Consider the following 22,655-nt stretch of genomic DNA (forward strand, 5'->3'; position numbering starts at 1 on the left):
CCGGACTCAGACTGGGACCCACATCATTGGCCCTTGGCTGATTACCCGGCGTTTGGACTCAGACAGAATTACACGCTGGCTTTCCAGGTTCTCCAGCTCACAGAGAGCATATCATGGGGCTTCCTGGCCTCCATAACCACATAAGCCAATTCCTATAAATCTCCTCATATATAATTATCTATCTGTATATCTATATCTAGAACCTACTGGTTCTGTTTCTCTGGAAAACCCTAATACAAGTCATTCCAATGCTATATCCCAACATGAAAACATGCAGCTAGCGAGTGTGTCTCTTCCCATATGTCTCTTTATTTTTAACCAATGAGGAGACCTTCCCCAGAAGCCCCCAGAAGTCTTTCCTCACATCTCACTGGCCTGAATTGCATCTTATGTCCCTTCCTAAATCAGTCCCTGGCAGGGAAATTGTGATAACAAGATTGGCTTGGATTAATCAGGACTCATTGCTGAACCACTTGGAGGAAGGGTGGAATGCAAAACGAAATCAAGGCTTTGTCCCAAATGAAGGGGTAGGCAATGAAACCATACTGACACACGCCAGGTTTCTTTCTGCTTTTTTTGCTTGCTCCTTCATTTTTCTTTGCCATTCACTATCAGGTCCTAGTCTAGTCCTCTTCCAATCTAGGATGTTCCCACACCACGTATTCTCCCTGTAAGACCCTATTCATGCTGTTAAATACAATTTACAGGAGGCCATTGCTTTAGACTAGCTTCCTATCCTAGGCCCTAGCAATTCAGACCAAACCAGAATAGAGTCACTCATGCTAGATGTTACATAATCAAACTGAGCTCTGAAACATGCCTATTGAAAAAAAAAGAAGAAAAGAAAAGCTGGGTGTGGTGGCTCTCGCCTGTAATCCCAGCACGTTGGGAAGCTGAAGCGGGTGGATCACTTGAGATCAGGAGTTCGAGACCAGCCTAACCAAAATTGAGAAACCCCTGTCTCTACTAAAAATACAAAATTAGCCAGGCATGGTGGTGCATGCCTGTAGTCCCAGTTACTCAGGAGGCTGAAGCAGGATAATCACTTGAACCCGGGAAGCAGATGTTGCAGTAAGCTGAAATCGCTCCATTGCACTCCAGGCTGGGCAACAGGAGCAAAACTCTGTCTCAAAAGAAAGAAAAGAAAAAGGTACTTTAAATTCAAGGGCCCAGGCACGGTGGCTCATGCCTATAATCCCAGCATTTTGAGAGGCCTAAGTGGATGGACTATTTAAGGTCAGGAATTTGAGACCAGCCTGGCCAACATGGTGAAACCCCATCTCTACTAAAAACATAAAAATTAGCCAGGCGTGGTGGTGCGCACCTGTAATCCCAGCTACTTGGGAGGCTGAGGGAGGAGAATCACTTGAGGCTGGGAGGCAGAGGTTGCAGTAAGCCGAGTGAATGGCACTTGCACTCCAGACTGGGCAACAGAGTGAGACTCTGTCTCAAAAAAAAAAAAAAAAACAATTCATGGGACCATGTGAAACTTTGGAGAGACTAGTGGCCCTGGGCCATGGAGTAAAAACTAGATTGCAAAAGGTTACTTATTCTTTCTGTATTTTTGAATTTTTAATTTAATTTTGCTAATCTCTGTATCATTCCAATTTTAGTATATATGCTGTCGAAACAATCACTGTTTATCCTTATACACAGTTGGCACAAATGGATGTTTGAGAAATCATAAAATTGAGATGTGTGGAAGATAAGGACGTGGTCAGTGAGTATACCTTTTTTTTTTTTTTTTTTTTTTAGAGGGTTCAGGGTCTCGCTCTGTCACCCAGGCTGGAGTATAGTGGTGTAATCACCATGCACCGGAGCTGCAACCTCTCAGGCTTGAGCAATCCTCCCACCTCAGCCTACCGAATAGCTGGAACTATAGGCACATGCTGCCATGCTCAGCTAGTGAAAAAAAGTTTTTTGATGCAGATATTGCAAAATATTGCTTATAATTATCAATATTTTAAAAAGACAGAAATTGCTGGGTGTGATGGCTCACACCTATAATCCCAGCACTTTGGGAGGCCGAGGTGAGAGGATCACTTGAGCCCAGGAGTTTGAGACCAACTTGGGCAACATACAGAACCCCTCTCTCGGCCGGGCGCGGTGGCTCAAGCCTGTAATCCCAGCACTTTGGGAGGCCGAGACGGGTGGATCATGAGGTCAGGAGATCGAGACCATCCTGGCTAACACAGTGAAACCCCATCTCTACTAAAAAATACAAAAAACTAGCCGGGCGAGGTGGCGGGTGCCTGTAGTCCCAGCTACTTGGGAGGCTGAGGCAGCAGAATGGCGCAAACCCGGGAGGCGGAGCTTGCAGTGAGCTGAGATCCGACCACTGCACTCCAGCCTGGGCGACAGCGCGAGACTCCATCTCAAAAAAAAAAAAAAAAAGAACCCCTCTCTCTACAAAAAAATAAAAATAAAAAAAATTAGCCGGGCGTGGTGGCACATGCCTATAGTTCCAACATTTTGCGAGGCTAAGGCAGACGGATTGCTTGAGCCCAGGAGTTTGAAGTTACAGTGAGCTATGATCATGCCATTGCACTCTAACCTGAGCAACAGAGTGATACCTTGTCTCTAAAAAATAAATAAATAAAAATAAAAAATTTAAATACAGAAGTTATTAGGCCCACTTCAAGATCTCGTTATTGAATGCATTAATAAAGGGCACAAAATAAAAGAAAATATATAACTATGCCAAAAATTATTCATGCAACTTAAAAATATTGTAACAACATATTGTATGTAATTGGTTCCTGTGGTAATTCTATGTGTATCATTTTATGTATTCAAAAAACATTGACCGGGCGCAATGGCCCATGCCTGTAATCCCAGCACTTTGGAAGGCTGAGGCAGGCAGATCATCTGAGGTCAGGAGTTCGAGACCAGCCTGGCCAACATGGTATTTTTGTACTAAAAATACAAAAAATTTAGCTGGGCATGGTGGCGGGCACCTGTAATCCCAGCTACTTGGGAGGCAGAGGCAGGAGGATTGCTTGAACCGGGAAGGTGGAGGTTGCAGTGAACCTAGATCGCACCACTGCACTCCAGCCTGGGTGACAGAGCGAGACTCCGCCTCAAAAAACAAAAAAACAAAATAAAAAAACCCTCACCAGACTGCTGAGGGAATCCACAGTTTAAAAAGGTTAGGAACACTTACTCCAAGAGAAAAGAGAGAAAGGGAGACTAGTAGTGTCAGCATTTAGAAGAAAAGAGGCTAACATGTTAAAATACTGAAAGGGCAGAGAGGGGATTTTGAGAGCCAAGGTCCCTGAGGAGGCTGAACTGCTGGGACGCAGGGCTCAGGTGGAGGGATTAACTACAGGAAGGAAACCTTTCCTACAATAAAAGGGAGGAAAGGATAAGAGTGGATAAAAATAAATGTTTCAGTGGGGTGGGAGTTGGGGGCAGGATGTTGAGGGGGCTTCTGCCTGATGGCTTCTATTTTCACCTACAAGTAGGAGTGAAGTTATCTGTCGAGAGTGACAATGAGAAGGGAGGAGGATAAAGGTAGGAAACAGAAAGGGCTGACAAGGACAGCTCAGAAGAACTCCCAGCCCAGGAGTGGAGGAGGTGGGGCGGCCAGAGACCACCAGGTTGTCATGGCAACCATCTGCTTGGGTGTGCACTGGCTCCATCAGTGCTCAGCTGCCAAGTGTGGGATAAGAGGGCAGAAAGTCAGTTGGAGCCAGGGCTGGGGTTCTCCCAGAAGGATGAGGTGAGGATCAGGGGAATGGAGGAGGGATGGATCAGCATATCCAGGCTGCAGGAAGAAGAATGTGAAGCTAGAATGGGGCTGAAAGCTGAGGAGGGTGAATCAGTGCAGGGAAGAAGAATGAGACCAAGGGAATGAGAAACTGGAGATGCAGGAAGTGATGAACTATGAATGAGCCACTGAAGTTTTTTGTTTTTGTTTTTGTTTTTTTGTTTTTTTAAGAAGGAATCTTGCTCTGTTGCCCCAGCTGGAGTGCAATGGTATGATCTCAGCTCACTGCAACCTCCGCCTCTTGGGTTCTAGCGATTCTCCTGTCTCAGCGTCCAGAGTAGCTGGGACTACAGGCATGCGCCATCACGCCTGGCTAATTTTTGTATTTTTAGTAGAGACGGGGTTTCACCATGTTGGCCAGGCTGGTCTCGAATTCCTGACCTCAAGTGATCCATCTGCCTTGGCCTCCCAAAGTGCTAGGATTACAGCCACCACACCTGGCTAGAGCCAGTGAAGTTTAAGGTTAAGGAATAGCTCATGGATGGCAAGTGCTGGGCTCTGGCTATTGTGTGGGCAACTGAAATAGAGAAGAGGTAAAGGGTGTTGGTAAAGGGAAACTGCCAGTCTGGCCAAGACCATCCAGATGGACATATTAGGTTGATGCAAAAGTAACTGTGCTTTTTGCCATTAAGGTAATGGCGGCCAGGCGCGGCAGCTCATGTCTGTATTCCTAGCACTTTGGGAGGCCGAGGTGGGCAGATCACCTTAGGTCAGGGGTTTGATACCAGCCTGGCCAGCAAACATGGTGAAACCCGTCTCTACTTAAAAATATAAAAATTAGCCAGTTGTGGCAGTGGGCACCTGTACTTCCAGCTACTCAGGAGGCTTAGGCAGGAGAATCACCTGAACCCGGGAGGCAGAGGTTACAGTGAGCCAAGATAGAACCATAGCACTCTAGCCTGGGCGGCAGAGTGAGACTCCATCTCAAAAAATAAATAAATAAAAAATAAAAAATAGGCCAGGTGCGGTGGCTCACACCTGTAATTCCAGCACTTTGGGAGGCCGAGGCAGGTGGATCACAAGGTCAGGCATTGGAGACCAGCCTGGCCAACATAGCGAAACCCCATCTCTACTAAAAATACAAAAAATTAGCCAGACCGTGGTGGCAGGCGCCTGTAATCCCAGCTACTTGGGAGGCTGAGGTGGGAGAATTGCTTGAACCTAGGAGGCAAGGGTTGCAGTGAACTGAGATCGTGCCACTGCACCATAGCCCAGGCAACAGTGCAAGACTCTGTCTCAAAAAATAAATAAAATAAAATAAAAGTAATGGCAAAAACTGCAACTACTTTTGCACCAACCTAATAAAAGTCACCTGGAATGAGAGTGAGGCCAATGTGGAGAGGAAGGTCTTCTGGGAATATGGAGGGGTGATTTGGAAGTAGTTAGATCATTGGAACAATAGTAGATAGAGGCTAGGTGCAGTGGCTCAAGCCTGTAATCCCAGCACTTTGGGAGGCCTAGGCAGGAGGATCACTTGAAGTCAGGGGTTCGAGACCAACCTAGCCAACATAGTGAAATCCTGTTTCTATTAAAAATACAAAAATCAGGCAGATGTGGTGGTATGCACCTGTAATCCCAGCCACTTGGGAGACTGAGGCAGGAGAATCGCTTGAACCTGGGAGGTAGAGGTTGCAGGGAGCCGAGACTGCCATTGCACTTCAGCCTGGCAACAGAGCGAGACTCCGTCTCAAAAAGAAAGAAAGTTAAAAGAAAACAAAAAACAAAAAAACCTCTAACCTTTATAAAAGAGGCTACAGCCTAGGCAACACAATGAGACCCCCATCTCTTAAAAAAAACTAAAAATTAGATGAACATGGTGTTGTGTGCTTGTACTTCTAGCTACTCCAAAGGCTGAGGTGGGAGGATTGCTTGAGCCCAGCAGTTTGAGGCTGCAGTGAACTATGATCACACCATTGCACTCCAGCCTGGGTGACAGAAAAAAAAAAAAGTATAGTTGTTTCCAGCCCAGGAAGGTGTTCCCCTCCCATATCCCACCCCAACCAGAAGGTATTTGCAAACCCACAGAGGTCTGTGGTTTTATCACAATGCCGTGGGTGGGTGATATTGGCATTTGGTATCTAGAGATTAGAGAGGCTAAACACTCTGTGATGCACAGGAGAGCCCCACACACTGATGAATTGTCCTATGCAAAATGCCAGTCATGCATCTCATACATTTTATGGATAAGCAGACTGAGGCTTACAGAGCTGAGGTATGTGCCTAATTTGGGAGCTTCTGTAGCATTGAAATTATATATATTTAAGAGATAGGGTCACTGCAGTGAGATGAGATCATCCCACCACACTGCAGCCTGGGCAACAGAGCGAGACCTTGTCTTGGGCACGGTGGCTCACACCTCTAATCCCAGGCCGAAGTGGGAGGATTGCTTAAGGCCAGAGGTCGAGGCTGCAGTCTTTGCACCACTGCACACCAGCCTAGGTGACAAAGCAAGAGTGTTTCAGAGAGAGAGAGAGAGAGAGAGAGAGAGAGAGAGAGAGACAGAGAGAGAGAGAGAAAGAGAGAGAGACTCGCTCTGTTGCCCAGGCTGGCCTCCAATTCCTGGACTCATGCAATCTTCCTGCCTCAGTCTTCCAAGTAGTTAGGACTACAAATGTGTGCTACCATGCACAGCTTAAGATTTTGTGTCTAGCCGGGCGCAGTGGCTCAGGCCTGTAATCCCAGCACTTTGGGAGGCCGAGACCAGCGGATCACGAGGTCAGGAGATCGAAACCATGCTGGCTAAGACGGTGAAACCCCGTCTCTACTAAAAAAATACAAAAATTAGCCGGGCGCAGTGGTGGGCGCCTGTAGTCCCAGCTACACAGGAGGCCGAGGCAGGAGAATGGCGTGAACCCGGGAGGCGGAGCTTGCAGTGAGTGGAGATCGCCACTGCACTCCAGCCTGGGCGGCAGAGCGAGACTCCGTCTCAAAAAAAAAAAAAAAAAAAAGATTTTGTGTCTATATCTGATGTCCCTGTGGCACTGTTGAGCAGTAAGTCTCACCCTTTTGCCCTAGTTACCGCCCAGTGATTGGTCTGTTTGCCAATGAGATATAAGCAGAAGTCATGGAGCAGGGCTCCTGGGTAAACTTTCTCAAAAGGGCAAGTGAACCATTGACTCTGCGCCTGCCTGCCTGCCTGCCTGCCTGCCTGCCTGCCTTCCTTCCTTCCTTCCTTCCTTCCTTCCTTCCTTCCTTCCTCCCTCCCTCCCTCCCTCCTTCCCTCCTTCCCTCCCTTCCTCTCTTCCTCCCTTCCTCCCTCTCTCCCTCCCTCCCTCTCTCCCTTCCTTCCTTTCTTCTTCCTCTCTCTTTCTCTCTTTCCCTCCCTAACCTCCTTCTTTTTTTTTTTTTTTAATGGGGTCTCACTCTGTTACCCAGGTTGGAGTACTGTGGCATGATCTCGGCTCATTGCAGCCTCAACCTCCTGGGCTCAGGTGATCCTCCCACCTCAGCCTCCCAAGTAGCTGGGACTACCGGTGCGTGCCTCCCAGCTAATTTTTGTGTTTTTTTCTGTACTGACTGGGTTTCACCACATTGCCCAGGCTAGTCTCTCGCCTCAGCCTCCCAAAGTGCTGGGATTCCAGGTGTGAGCCACCATGCCCAATCTCTGCTCCCTTCTTTCTGCTTGGAACTTGGTTCCACAGCCATCATGTGCCTATGAACACAAAACCCACATGGTAGTGATGGTGGAGCAGAAAGAAAGAAAGACCGCATGTTCTTGCTGACTTTCTAAGAAGTGGCCCAGACCTGACTGCCCACCTCTGGATTTAACAAATGAGAAAAACAAACTATTATTTGTTTAAGCTATTGTTAATTGGTTGTTCTGTTGAATGCATTTCTACCTGATAGAGTCATAGGGCCAGTTAGTAACCCAGGTTTTGACTCTCACAATCTAATATGCTTTCCTTGGCCGCAGTGGGTCTCCAAGTGTGGTCCCCAGACAGGCAACATCAGTATCACAGAGAAACTTGTTAGAAATGCACAATATCATATGCCACCCCAGACCTTCTAATTCAGAAACCCTGGGGGTGGTTTAACAAGCCCTCCCAGTGATTCTCACGCACCTAAAGTGTGAGAACCACCGTTCTATAGCCATGCTCTTCACTGTGTGGTTCTGGAAAACCTGGGAGCTTGATTAAAATATACCATCTTGGCTGGGTGCAGTGACTCACACCTGTAATCCCAGCACTTTGGGAGGCTGAGATGAGCAGATCGCTTGAGCCCAGGAGTTTGGGACCAGCCTGGGCAATATGGGGAGACCCTCATCTCTACCAAAAAACAACAACAAAAAAAATCAGCCAGGTGTGTTGGTGCACATCTGTAGTCCCAGCTACTCAGAGGCTGAGGTGGAAGGACCCCTTGAACCCAGAGGCTGAGACTACAGTGAGTCACGATAGCGCCACTGCACTCTAGCCTGGGGACAAAGCCAGACCCTGTCTCAAAAAAAGGAAGAGCAAGGCCAGGTGCAGTGGCTCAAGCCTATAATCCCAGCACTTTGGGAGGCCAAGTCTGATCGCTTGAGCCCAGGAATTCAAGACCAGCCTGGGCAACATGGAGAAATCCTACAAAAAATACAAAAATACAAAAAATACAAAAATTAACTGGGCATCTTGGCGCACACCTGTGGTCCCAGTTACTGGGGAGGCTGAGGTGGGAGGATCGCTTGAGCCTGGGAGGTGGAGATTGTGGTGAGCCAAGATCAAGTCACTGCACCCCAGCCTGGGTGACAGAGAGAGATCCTGTCTCCATTTTTAAAAAAAGGAAAAGAAAAACATACCATCTCACGTCCCACTACATGCAGACCTACTGAATCTAAATCTGCCTTTTTAGGAGGTTCCTGGGTTATTTGTACACGTATTCAAGCTTAAGAAGCACTGCTCTACAATATGCTTAATTGAGTCCTTTTCTTTCTTTTATTGAAGAGCACAGAAAAGATACATAACTGATCAGATTGAAGTTACATGTTCAGGATTCATCTGTGCACTTCATAAAACAAAATCTAAACATATTAAAATTAAAAAGACATAATCCACAATTGAATTTTCAAACTTTTAATTATGGACATCTAAAAACATATTTAAAAAGTAGCAAGAATAATATAATTAAACCCTACATACCTCACAATTACTTTTGTTTTATTTTTATTTATTGATTTTTTTGAGACAGAGTCTTGCTCTGTCACCCAGGCTGCAGTGCAGTCACCCAGGCTGGAGTGCAGTGGTGCCATCTTGGGTCGCTGCAACCTCTGCCTCCCGGGTTAAAGTGATTCTCCTGCCTCAGCCTCCCAAGTAGCTGGGATTACAGGTGCGCACCACCATGCCCAGCTAATTTTTGTATTTTAGTAGAGACGAAGTTTCACCATGTTGGCCAGGCTGGTCTCAAACTCCTGACCTCAGGCGATCTGCCCACCTTGGCCTCCCAAAGTGCTGGGATTACAGCCATGAACCACCATGCCTGGCCCACAATTGCTTTTAAATAGAAAACTTATTCCAAACATGAATTTGAGGCTGGGCAAGGTGGTTCACACCTGTAATCCCAGCACTTTAGGAGGCCAAGGTGGGAAGATTACTGAGACCAGGAGTTCAAAACCAGCCTAGCCAACATGGTGAAATCCTGTCTCTATTAAAAATACAAAAATTAGCTGGGGATAGTGGTGCACACCACTAATCCTAGGGAGGCCAAGGCATGAGAATTATGTGATCCCGGGAGGCAGAGGTTGCAGTGGGCCAAGATTGCGTCACTGCGCTCCAGCCTGGATGACAGAGTGAGACAAAAAGAAAGAAGAAGGAAGGAAGGAAGGAAGGAAGGAAGAAAGGAAGGAAGGAAGGAAGGAAGGTAGGAAGGAAGGTGCCAGACTGGGCACTCCAGCCTGGGCAACATAGCAAGACCCCATCTAAATTTTTTGAAGTATTTAACTTACAGAAATGTAGCTATTAGAAGAATAGGGGGCCGGGCGCGGTGGCTCAAGCCTGTAATCCCAGCACTTTGGGAGGCCGAGACGGGTGGATCACGAGGTTAGGAGATCAAGACCATCCTGGCTAACCCGGTGAAACCCCGTCTCTACTAAAAAAATACAAAAAACTAGCCGGGCGAGGTGGCGGGCGCCTGTAGTCCCAGCTACTCGGGAGTCTTGAGGCAGGAGAATGGCGTGAACCCGGGAGGCGGAGCTTGCAGTGAGCTGAGATCCAGCCACTGCACTCCAGCCTGGGCGACAGAGCGAGACTCCGCCTCAAAAAAAAAAAAAAAAAAAAAGAAGAAGAATAGGGGTATTTCTGTCATTTTCTTTTCTTTGTTTTTTCTTTTCTTTCTTTCTTTCTTTTTTTTTTTTTTTTTTTGAGATGGAGTCTTGCTCTGTCACCAGGCTGGAGTGCAGTGGCACAATCTCAGCTCACTGCAACCTCCACCTCCCGGGTTCAAGCAATTCTCCTACCTCAGCCTCCCAAGTAGCTGGGACTATAGGCGTCCGCCACCACGCCCAGCTAATTTTTGTATTTTTAGTAGAGATGGGGTTTCACCATGTTGGCCAGGATGGTCTTGATCTCTTGACCTTGTGATCTCCCTGCCTCAGCCTCCCAAAGTGCTGGGATTATAGGCATCAGCCACAACGCCCAGCCATTTCTGTCATTTTCATTACCTTTTGTGCATCATGGAGGTTCTGTCTGTTTGTCTTGTTGCTACAGTCAAGACTACAGTCAAGTTTGTCTTGTTGCTACATCATGATGTTGATTTATTAGAGCTACAGTGACGACATGCTAGACCTAAGCAGGACCTGGAGCTCATTGCTTAAGTAGCCTTCCCAGGCTTTCCTGCACAGAGTTCACATAGAAAATGAAGATGTTGTCCAACACCCCAAGAAAAGGGAAGGGAAGAAGCAGCTTGCTGCAGGATGCATTACCTGCAGGCTCCAGCCAGCGCTGAAGGGTCCCGATCCAGCACACCTATGGCCTGTTATAGCCACACGAGTCTATTTTAACTTACCATATCGTGAATGAGGAAACTCAGGCCGAAGGCTGAAGTGGGTAGATCACTTGAACTCAGGAGGCATAGGTTGCAGTGAGCTAAGATCTTGTCGCTGCACTCCAGCCTGGGTGACAGAGTGAGACCCTGTCTCAAAAGAAAAGAAAAAAGAAAAGAAAAGAAAAGAAAAGAAAAGAAGAAAAGAAAAGAAGAAAAGAAAAGATCCTGCTCTTCCAGCCATTTGTGCTTCTCTGCTTTCACAAATACTTTTTTTTTTTTTTTTTTTGAGATGGAGTTTTGCTCTTGTCACCCAGGCTGGAGTGCAATGGCGTGATCTCGGCTCACTGCAGCCTCCACCTTCTGGGTTCAAGCAATTCTCCTGCTCAGCCTCCTGAGTAACTGGGATTACAGGCGCCCACAACCACGCCTGGCTAATTTTTGTATTTTTAGTAAAGATGGGGGTTTCACCATGTTGGCCAGGCTGGTCTTGAACTCCTGACCTCAGGTGATCCACCCACCTCAACCTCTCAAAGTGCTGGGATTACAAGCTTGAGCCACCATGCCTGACCAAAACTTAAAATGTTTTTAAAAGATTAAATAGAGTTGGGTCTTGATATGTTGCCCAGGCTGGTCTTGAATGCCTAGCCTCAAGCGATCCTCCCATGTTGGCCTCCCAAAGTGCTGGGATTACACGCGTGAGCCACTATCCCTAGCCTGAAATATTTTCTAATATGGTAAAATATATTTCTTATATAAAGTTTTAATATGTTATCATATTTTGTAAATTGATCTTTTTAAGTATCAAGGATTAAGTTATTATTCCTTTATTCCTACAGCTTCCATTATTTATTTTATTATTATTATTTTTTGAGATGGAGTCTTGCTCTCGTCGCCCAGGCTGGAGTGCAATGGTGCAGTCTTGGCTCACTGCAACCTCCACCTCCCGGGTTTAAGCGATTCTCCTGCCTTAGCCTCCAGAGCAGGTAGGATTGCAGGTGCCTGCCACCACGCCTGGCTAATTTTTGTATTTTTAGTAGAGACAGGGTTTTGCCATGTTGGCCAGCCTGGTCTTGAACTCCTGACCTCAGGTGATCTGCCCACCTCAACCTCCCAAAGTGCTGGGATTACAGGCGTGAGCCATCATGCCCAGTCTGCTTCCATTATTTTTATATGTATGTTGAGAATTTTAGTCCATTTAGATTTAATTGATATTTATTTATTTATTTATTTATTTATTTATTTATTTATTTATTTTTGTAGAAACAGAGTCTCTCTGTTGCCCAGACTGGAGTGTAGTGGCATGATCATAGCTCACTGCAACCTCAAACTCCTGGGGCTGAAGCAATCCTGTTGCCTTAGCCTCCCAGTAGTAGGTAGGACTACAGGTTAATAACACAGTGCCAGGCAAATTTTTAAATTAAAAACTATTTAGCATATTGTTATTAAGCATTAACATTTGACATGATTTTTAGTTTCCTGCTATAATTAGGTTTGTTAAATCAACACTGTAGGCTGGGCGCGGTGGCTCACGCTTGTAATCCCAGCACTTGGGGTGGCCGAGGCAGGCAGATCATGAGGTCAGGAGATGGACACCATCCTGGCTAACACGGTGAAACCCTGTCTCTACTAAAAATACAAAAGATTAGCTGGGCGTGGTGGTGGGCACCTGTAGTCCCAGCTACTGGGGAGGCTGAGGCAGGAGAATGGCGTGAATCTGGGAGGCGGAGCTTGCAGTGAACCACCATCGCGCCACTGCACTCCAGCCTGGGTGACAGAGCAAGACTCAGTCTCAAAAAAAAAAAAAAAAGTCAACACTGTAAAGTTATCGGAATCGTAAATTCACACTCTAGTTGAAGACAGGAGGCTGGGTTCAGTGGCACATATGTATAATCCCAGGACTTTGGGAGGCTGAGGTGGGAGGATCCCTTGGGGCCAGGAGTTTGAAACCAGCCTGGGCAACATAGGAAGACCCTATCTCTACCAAAAAATAAAAATAAAATAAAAACCACACATGGTGGCTCCTGTCTGTGGTTCCAAATATTTCCAGGAGTTCAAGGCTGCAGTGGGCTATGATCATGCCACTGCACTCCAGCCTGGGTGACACAGTGAGGCCCAATCTCTAAAAGGATATGGAAAAAAAAAGAGAGAGAAGATATCGCTTTTTAAGGATATTTTAAGTCCTTAACACTTTGCACTAATGACAATGGTTTCGTTTGCTTGTTTTGGAGCTCTTGTTTTCTGATCCCTGGATGGCCTGCCCCTCTGGCTTCTTTCTTTTCTTTTTTAAGAGGGAGTCTCACTCTGTCACCCAGGCTGGAGTTCAGTGGCACGATCTTGGCTCACTGCAACCTCGGCTTCCCAGATTCAAGTGATTCTCCTGCCTCAGCCTCCCGAGTAGCTGGGATTATAGTCTCCTGTCACCACGCCCAGCTGATTTTTGTATTTTTAGTAGAGACGGGGTTTGGCCAAGTTGGCTAGGCTAGTCTTGAACACCTGACCTCAAGTGATCCGCCCACCTCAACCCCTTAAAGTGCTGGGATTACAGGCATGAGCCACCATGCCCAGCCCCCTCTGGCTTCTTACCTCTCCCGACTTTGGCGATTGTCCCTAGGGCCCAGCAGGTCTCAGATAGTCCCTGGCTGTCTGGGCCAGTCTGTGACTATTCTGAGAACTCTTCCCTTGCTTGCTTCAAGCCCACCTGTAAGTTAGCGATAGAAACAAGTCTGCCAGTGAGTTTTCTAGTTAGACCAAGGCCAAACAGGTTGAAACAGTGATTGCTGGTTGAATCTCTGTACTCAAATAAGGAGCTGATACACCAAGGAAACAAACCTGTGTGCACTTCCCTGCTTCCCTCTGCCATAGTTCCTCCCCATCTCAGGAGTGATATATGGTGTTAATCATATGCTGAAGCATAGTCATTCCTCAACTGTTCTCATGTGTTTGAACCAAAGTGATTTTAATCTTATCTTCCCTAATCTGAATTGACCTCTGTGTACTACTGTTTCTCCTTCATGGCCTATATAGAAGCTATTGAGGATACAGAAAAAGGAAATGTATACTCTGGTACCCCTGTTAATGTAGAGATGTCTTTTTATTTTTATTTTTGAAAGGAAGAAATAAAACTTATTTACAGAAGACATAATTGTACATAGAAAATTCTAAGGAATGTACCAAAAAAAAAAAAAAAGCTATAGAACTAATAAGGGAGTTTAGAAAGGTTATGGGATACATAGTCCATATAAATAAGTCAGTTGCATTTTTTTTTCTTTTTCTTTTTTTTTTTTTTTGAGACAGAGTCTCACTCTGTCTCTGACCGTGCCTGGCCATCAGTTGCATTTTTTAATTAAAAATTGTTTATTTTTGGCCAGGTGCGGTGGCTCACACCTGTAATCCCAGCACTTTGGGAGGCCCAGGCAGGTGGATCACCTGACGTAGGGACTTCAAGACCAGCCTGGCCAGCATGGGGAAACCCCCTCTCTACTAAAAATACAAATTTCAGCCGGGCGTGGTCGCAGGCGCCTGTAATCCCAGCTACTTGGGAGGCTGAGTAAGGAGAATCGCTTGAACCCTGGAGGCGGACGTCGCAGTGAGCACTCCTGCCTGGGTGACAAGAGCCAGACTCCATCTCAAAAAAAAAAAAAAGTTTTTTTTTTAAAAACTTGGGCCGGGCGCGGTAGCTCACGCCTGTAATCCCAGCACTTTGGGAGACCGAGATGGGCTGATCACGAGGTCAGGATATCGAGACCATCCTGGCTAACACGGTGAAACCCCGTCTCTACTAAAAAACTAGCCGGGCGTGGTGGCGGGTGCCTGTAGTCCCAGCTACTCGGGAGGCTGAGGCAGGAAAATGGCATAAACCCTGGAGGCGGAGCTTGCAGTGAGCAGAGATCCGGCCACTGCACTCCAGCCTGGGCCATAGAGCGAGACTCCGTCTCAAAACAAACAAACAAACAAACAAAAAGTCGTATAAAGTACATATAACATAAAAAATTTACTATTTAACCTTTTAATTTATTATTATTTTTTTTTAGACACGGTCTCGCTCTGCTGCCCAGGCTGAAGTGCAGTAGAAGCGTGATCATAGCAGCCTTGTCTTCTTGGGCTCAAGTGATCCTCCCACCTCAGCCTCCTGGTTAGCTGGAATTATAGGTGTGTGCCACCACGCCCTGTTAATTGTGTGTGTGTGTGTGTGTGTGTGTGGTTTTTTTTTTTTTTTTTTTTTGTAGAAACAGCGTTTTTTCCATTTGCCCAAGCTGGTCAATTTTAACCTATTTATTTATTTATTTATTTATTTTGAGACAGGGTCTTTCTCTGTCGCCCAGGCTGGAGTGTAGTGGCACAATCATAGCTCACTGTAGCCTCAACCTTCTGGACTCAGACAATCCTCCTGCCTCAGCCTCCCAAGTAGCTGGGACTATAGGTGTGTGCCACCATGCCTGGTTAATTTTTGTACTTTTTTGTTTTTGCCATGGGTTGTTTTGTTTTGTATTTTTTTGTTGTTGTTGTTTTCTCGAGATAGGGTTTTTTACCATGTTGTCCAGGCTGGTCTGGAACTCCTGGGCTCAAGCAATCCTTCTGCCTCAGTCTCTCAAAGCACTGGGATTACAGATTTTAACTATTTTTAAACACACAGTTAAGTAGTATTAAATACATTAAGATTGTGCAACCATTGAGATGTCTTCTTAAGCACAATTTTTAAATTTTTTCAATCTTTCTTTCCTTTTTTTTTTTGAGACGGAGTCTCGCTCTGTCGCCCAGGCTGGAGTGCAGTGGCCGGATCTCAGCTCACTGCAAGCTCCGCCTCCCGGGTTTACGCCATTCTCCTGCCTCAGCCTCCCGAGTAGCTGGGACTACAGGCACCCGCCACCACGCCTGGCTAGTTTTTTTTTGGTATTTTTTTACTAGAGACGGGGTTTCACCGTGTTCGTCAGGATGGTCTCGATCTCCTGACCTCGTGATCCACCCGTCTCGGCCTCCCAAAGTGCTGGGATTACAGGCTTGAGCCACCGCGCCCGGCCTCCTTTTTTTTTTTTTTTTTTGGTGGGGGGAACAGGGTCTCAGCTGGAGTGCTATGGTCTGATTTATAACTCACTGCAGCCTTGACCTCCTAGACTCAGGCGATCCTCCCACCTCAGCCTCCTAAGTAGCTGGGACTACAGGTATATGCCACCATGCCTGGCTAATTTTTTTTTTTTTTAGACAGAGTCTCACTCTGTTGCCCAGGCTGGAGTGCAGTGGTGCAATCTTGGCTCACTGCAACCTACACCTCCTAGGTTCAAGTGATTCTCCTGCCTCAGCCTCCCAAGTACTAGGATTACAGGCATGCACCAATGTGTCCAGCTAATTTTTGTATTTTTAGTAGAGACAGCATTTTACCATGTTGGCCAGGCTTGCCTCGAACTTCTGACTTCAAGTGATCTGCCTGCCTCAGCCTCCCAAAGTGCTGGGACTACAGGCGTGAGCCACCGCACTGTGTCATGTGGCTAATTTTTATATATATATAATATATATATATATATTTTTAGAGACAGGGTCTTGCTATGTTGCCCAGTTAGTCTTCAACTCCTGGGGTCAAGTGATCCTCCTGCCTCAGCTTCCCAAAGTACTGGGATTGTAGGTGTGAGCCACTGTGCCCAGCCTAAACACAAAAGGTTTAACACGAATCATTATATTTATATAAGCCTAATGGAATGAGGGCCGGGCATGGTGGCTCATGGCTGTAATCCCAGTATTTGTGAGGCCAAGGCAGGAGGAACACTTGAAGCCAGGAGTTCTAGACCAGACTGGGCAACATAGCAAGACCCTGTCTCTATAAAGAAATAAATATTGGCCTTTTAGGAATTCATAACTCTGTTTCTTTCACTAGTTAAGGATTTAAATAGTATTAGCTGGTGCTTCAATTATTTGTAAGCCACAGTTAGCACACTTTAGTTCAATAGCATCTCAAGGTGAATATTGAGTCCCTGCCAGTAACAGATCAATAACATTTTATTTCTGATTTTGTTTGAAAGAAAACCTTATGATGGGTCGGGCACAGTGGCTTATACCTGTAATCCCAGCACTCTGGGAGGCCAAAGTGGGTGAATTGCTTGAATCTAGAAGTTCGAGACCAGCCTGGGCACCATAGTGAAACCCCATCTCTATGTTAACAAAAAAAAATTGATTTTTAAAAGGAAACCTTAGGCCAGGCAGAGTGGCTCACACCTGTAATCCCAGCACTTTGGGAGACCAAGGCAGGTGGATCACCTGAGGTCAGGAGTTCGAGACCAGCCTAACCAACATGGTGAAACCCCATCTCTAGTAAAAATACAAAATTAGCTGAGCATGGTGGCCCATGCCTGTAATCCCAGCTACTTGGGAGGCTGAGGCAGGATAATCGCTTGAACCTGGGAAGTGGAGGTTGCAGTGAGCTGAGATCGCACCACTGTACTCCAGCCTGGACAACAAGAACGAAACTCCATATCAAAAAAAAAAAAAAGGAAACCGTACGATGATTTCATTTCATATGTGTCTGGGTTTGCTTTTTCTCCCCCAGATGATGTGTTTGTTTCATCAGTTGGTTAAGCGTATGTATGGCACAAGTATATGTGATATGTTTCTTTCCTTTGTATTGGAAAATAATTAATTTTACCAAGTATTATTTATGTTCCCAAGTGATTGTTAGAATTGAGTAATGCAAAAGACTGATAATAGGAATCTGGCTTCTATTCAACTTGAAAAAGAGGTATTGGTGCCAATGGTAAACTCCTTATCTGCACTAGCAGAGAGCTGGTATTGTACACATTTCCCTGAAACAGAATATCTAAATGGACTCTGTGTCCTTTTGAATGTATCACAATCTTAGAATAACAGACTCCTCTAGAAGCCCAACCCCTTATTTTACAAACCCTTAACCCCCATCAGACACAGGTGTTCCCCTTCCAGTTTTTCTCTCGTACCTTGTCCAGCCTCCATTATAGCCCTAATCACACAGTAACATGATGAGTTATTTACATTAACACATAAACAATGGAATGAGCAATTCTTCAGCCGTACTATATCTTGCTCATCTTTGTTCTCTTCAGCACTTAGCACAATGCCTGGAACTTACTACCTACTCAATAAATATTTGTTGAGCAACAGAATGATGAAACTGAGGCCCAGGGACAGCAAGTGACCTGACCAAGATCACAAATCTAGTAACAACATTCTGAGAGATAGGTTATGATAACATTTTAATTACATTGCATTGCTTGGAAACACATAGCAAGAGGCCAGAACAGAGCTGGATCTTGGAATAAAGTTTTGATGATGGGTTATTGACAGAATTAAAATTCATGACTGGGCACAGTGGCTCACACCTGTAATTCCAGCACTTTGGGAGGCCAAGGCAGGAGGATTGCTCGAACTCAGGAGTTTCAGACCAGCTTGGGTAGCATAGAGAGACCCTGTCTCTACAAAAAAGAAAAAAATTAGACAGGCGTGGTGGTGTGCACCTGTAGTCCCAGTTACTTGGGAGGCTAAGGTGGGAGGCTTGAGTCTGGGAGGTTGAGGCTGCAGTGAGCCATGATCCTGCTACTGCCTTCCAGCCTGGATGACAGAGTGAGAACTTGTCTCAAAAAAAAAAAAAAAAAAAGGAGAAATTCATGTGACAGTTCACAGCATCAAGAGTTGACTCTGTCAGCCGGGCACAGTGGCTCACACCTATAATCCCAGCACTTTGTGAGGCTGAAGCAGGTGGATCACCTGAGGTCAGGAGTTCATGACCAGCCTGGCCAACATGGTGAAACCTTATCTACTAAAAATACAAAATTAGCAAGGCATGGTGATGCACGTCTATAATCCCAGCTACTAGGGAGGCTGAGGCAGGAAATTCGCTTGAACCTGAGGTTGCAGTGAGCAGAGATCACACCACTGCACTCCAGCCTGGGCGACAGAGAAAGACTCCATCTCAAAAAAAGAAAAAAAGAGTTAACTCTTTCGTCTATCTTCAGAGTTTTATTTTTTTAATTCCTTAGTTTTGTTTTTCTTGCTAATGCTGTACCTTAGGAATGGTGGGTCCATGTTTACAGACAGGTGAAGCCACCTTGGTGGTTTTTCCCATGGCGTGATCTGTGTTCACTGCATCCTCTGCCTCCCAGGTTCAAGCGAATTACCAGCTCAATGGTGGCTGCAGACTTTGAGAAGGTCAAAGTGACCCAGGAAATGTAATCTGGTCAGTGGCCGGGTGGCAATTGTCACTGAGCTCAGCAGAGTCTTCCCTGAAGGCTTTCCAGAAAATCTCTGCTCCAGGAGGCCTCAAGATGCTGACTCTGGCTCTTCTACTGACAGCTGGAGTGTGTGTGTGTGTGTGTGTGTGTGTGTGTGTGTGTGAGAGAGAGAGAGAGAGAGAGAGAGAGAGAGAGAGAAAGACAAGAAGGGAGAAGGAGGAACACAGAACAGAAAAGACATGGCCTAGCAGACCTAGGGGAATTTTGTTTGTTTGTTTGAGACAGAGTCATGCTCTGTCGCCCAGGCTGGAGTGCAGTGGCTTGATCTTGGCTCACTGCAACTTCCCTCTCCTGGGTTCAACTGATCCTCTCGCCTCAGCCTCCCAAGTAGCTGGGATTACAAATGCACACAACCATGCCCAGCTTTTTTTTTTTTTTTTTTTTTTCCAAGATGGAGTCTTGCTGTGTTGCCCAGGCTAGAGTGCAGTGGTGCCATCTCGGCTCACTGCAACCTCCGCCTCCCTAGCTGGGATTACAGGCTCCTGCCACCATGCCTGGCTAATTTTTGTATTTTTAATAGAGACTGAGTTTCACCATGTTGGCCAGACTGGCCTTGAACTCCTAACCTCAAGTGAACCACCAGCCTTGGCCTTCCAAAGTGCATGGATTACAGGTGTGAGCCACCATGCCCAGTGGGAAGTCTTTTTTACCCACGGTTCCAAAGTGTCAAAGTGAGCACTAGTGTCACCTAGATGGCCACAGGGAAAGGTATGTAAGGTCTGCCCTAGACCCATAAGTGGGAGTGTCTGGGTGTGAGTGAAGGGAGGGGCCTGTATCAGTCTCAGAGAGGAGTTCTGCCTTGATTGGTCATGATGAGCCTGCTGCCTGTGACAACGGCAACTGGCTGGACTCTCTCGCTCTCTCTCACTCTCTCTCTCTCTCTCTCTGTCTGTCTTTCTCTCTTTCTCTCTCTCTTTCTTTCTTTCTTTTCTCTTTTTTTGAGACACAGTCTTGCTCTGTGCCCAGGCTGGAGTGTAGTGGCATGATCTTGGCTCACTGCAACCTCCACCTCCCAGGTTCAAGTGATTCTCCTGCCTCAGCCTCCCTAGCAGCTGGGATTACAGGTGTGCACCACCACACTCAGCTAATTTTTGTATCTTTAGTAGAGACGGGATTTCGCCATGTTGGCCAGGCTGGTCTCGAACTCCTGACCTCAGGTGATCTGCCTGCCTTGGCCTCCCAAAGTGCTGGGATTATAGGCATGAGCCACCATGCCTGGCCAAAGTGTCTTCATTTCTTACCATCAGGAATTGTGAGCATTAAGTTGGGATCCCAAGGATGGACTTGATGAGTGGAGAACATCTTGAAATTGTTTGCAAATCTATGTGTCCATTTCTTTCTGGGAAATGTCCATAGCAGATTCTCAAACAGATCCATGAACGAACAAAAGTTAAGAACTTTTGGTGTAGGGCAAAAGAGAAGGAGCACGTGCATTTATAGCGGCGTTGTGGTTCACATAGCAGGAACACCATTGAATGGAGTCTGGCAGTGTACTCATGCTCATTTCGATGGCCTAGGGCCTATGGATTAACAGCCACTACATCACCAGATAACAGTAGTTACCTGAGGCATGTTCACAAGTATCTCTGTGGGCTAGAGATAGTAGTCTGGAACCTGCTGAGTGAGCTGGTGGCAACTGTAAAGAAGTCAGAGAAATCAATACTGTGTGGGCCAGGCCCAGTGGCTCACACCTGTAATCCCAGCACTTTGGGAGGCAGAAGTGGACAGATCACTTGAGTTTCAGAGTTCGAGACCTGTCTGGGCAGCATGACGAAACCCCATCTCTACTAAAAATCCAAAATTAGACAGGCATGGTGGCAGGTGCCTATAATCCCAGCTACTCAGGAGGCTGAGGCAGGAGAATTGCTTGTACCTGGGAAGCAGAGGTTACAGTGAGCCTAGATCACACCACTGCACTCCAGCCTGGATGACAGAGCAAGACTCTGTCTTAAATAAATAAATAAATAAATAAATTAAATTAAACAAATAAAATAAAATAAAATAAAAAATTAGCCAGGCATGGTGGCATGTGCCTCTAGTCTCAGCTACTTAGGAGTCTGAGGTGGGAGGATGGCTTAAGACTGGGAGGCGGAGGTTGAAGTGAGCAGTGATCATGCCACTGCACTTCAGCCTGGGCAACAGAGTGAGACCCTGTCTCAAAAAAAAAAAAAAAATACTATGCACATAAATACTATGCATCCAAAGGAACATAGCCAGTAGGAATAGAGCAGTCACTGTTGGGAGGTCACTAAACACAATTTGTTGTCAGAGGAAACAGAGAGTATTAGGTTATTCTCAGGCCAGATTCAATTTATGCCTCACAATGAGGGCCGAGTCACAAGGATTTCCAAGGAACCACACTAGACTTCAGTTTAAGGTTGTCTCCTGGCTCAGGGTAGGTGACCCTCTTGAGCCGTATTGCCTATGATTGTGCCTTAGAAGTAGAAGTAGTAACCTGGCCTTCTTTAGCTCCTTGACCTAAACTCCATTCTGTTCATCTCTACTTCATCCTTTCTGGGTACCCTGGGGACCTAGTACCTTTCTGTACCATCCCTGTGGCCAGTGTTATCTGTGATTCATTTCCATCCTTGGGGCCCAGGCTGATGGGGTACTCCTTTTTTTTTTTTTTTTTTTTGAGACTGAGTCTTGCTCTGTCGCCCAGGCTGGAGTGCAGTGGTGCGATCTCGGCTCACTGCAACCTCCGCCTCCTGGGTTCAAGCGATTTTCCTGCCTCGGCCTCCCGAGTAGCTGGAATTATAGGCGCATACCACCATGCCCGGCTAATTTTTGTATTCTTTTCTCTTTTTTTCCTCTTTTGAGACGGAGTCTTGCTCTGTCGCCCAGGCTGGAGTGCAGTGGCGCGATCTCGGCGCACTGCAAGCTCTCCCGGGTTCATGCCATTCTCCTGCCTCAGCCTCTGGAGTAGCTGGGACTACAGATGCCCGCCACCACGCCTGGCTAATTTTTTGTATTTTTAGTAGAGATGGGATTTCACCATGTTAGCCAGGATGATCTCGATCTCCTGACCTCGTGATCCGCCTGCCTCGGCCTCCCAAAGTGCTGGGATTACAGGTGTGAGCCCGCAGGCCCAGCCTAATTTTTGTATTCTTAGTAGAGATGGGGTTTTGCCATGTTGGCCAGGCTGGTCTTGAACTCCTGACCTCAGATGATCACCCACCTCAGCCTCCCAAAGTGCTGGGATTACAGGCGTGAGCAACTGTGCCCGGGTATTCTTTGTAGAGCCATTTCCAGAACTTGAAATCTATGTGGGCACCACAGAAAATTTCAGGGAGCAAATTTCTTTAGGTTCAGAAATCCTAAAGAAGGATGAGACATAGAGGGAATGGGAATTCTCAGGGAGTACTGTGTGTCAGGGGAACGAAGACGGACAACCTTCAAGTCTTTGGGTGAGATTTAGGGCTGTTTGGTTCAGCATTTGCCTCATTAGCCCAGTTGTAGGTTGAGGATCACCGAGGACCTCTCTCAGCTCCTCACCACCTCCTTCTGGCTGTCTCTTGACCATGGCTGTGCTCCTGTTCATTGCAAAGTTGTCTTAGAGGAACACATCCAGTTGGCAAATTTTATTCTGTGGGTGACCTTCCAGCTGTGCCGGTTCTGACCACACCCTTTTCCCGACTGACTTTGCAGGTCAGGCCTTGGAACTGCCATACCTTCCGCTGATA

The sequence above is a fragment of the Chlorocebus sabaeus genome, chromosome 16 (genome assembly GCF_047675955.1).
Source record: "Chlorocebus sabaeus isolate Y175 chromosome 16, mChlSab1.0.hap1, whole genome shotgun sequence".
Lineage (NCBI taxonomy): Eukaryota > Metazoa > Chordata > Mammalia > Primates > Cercopithecidae > Chlorocebus > Chlorocebus sabaeus.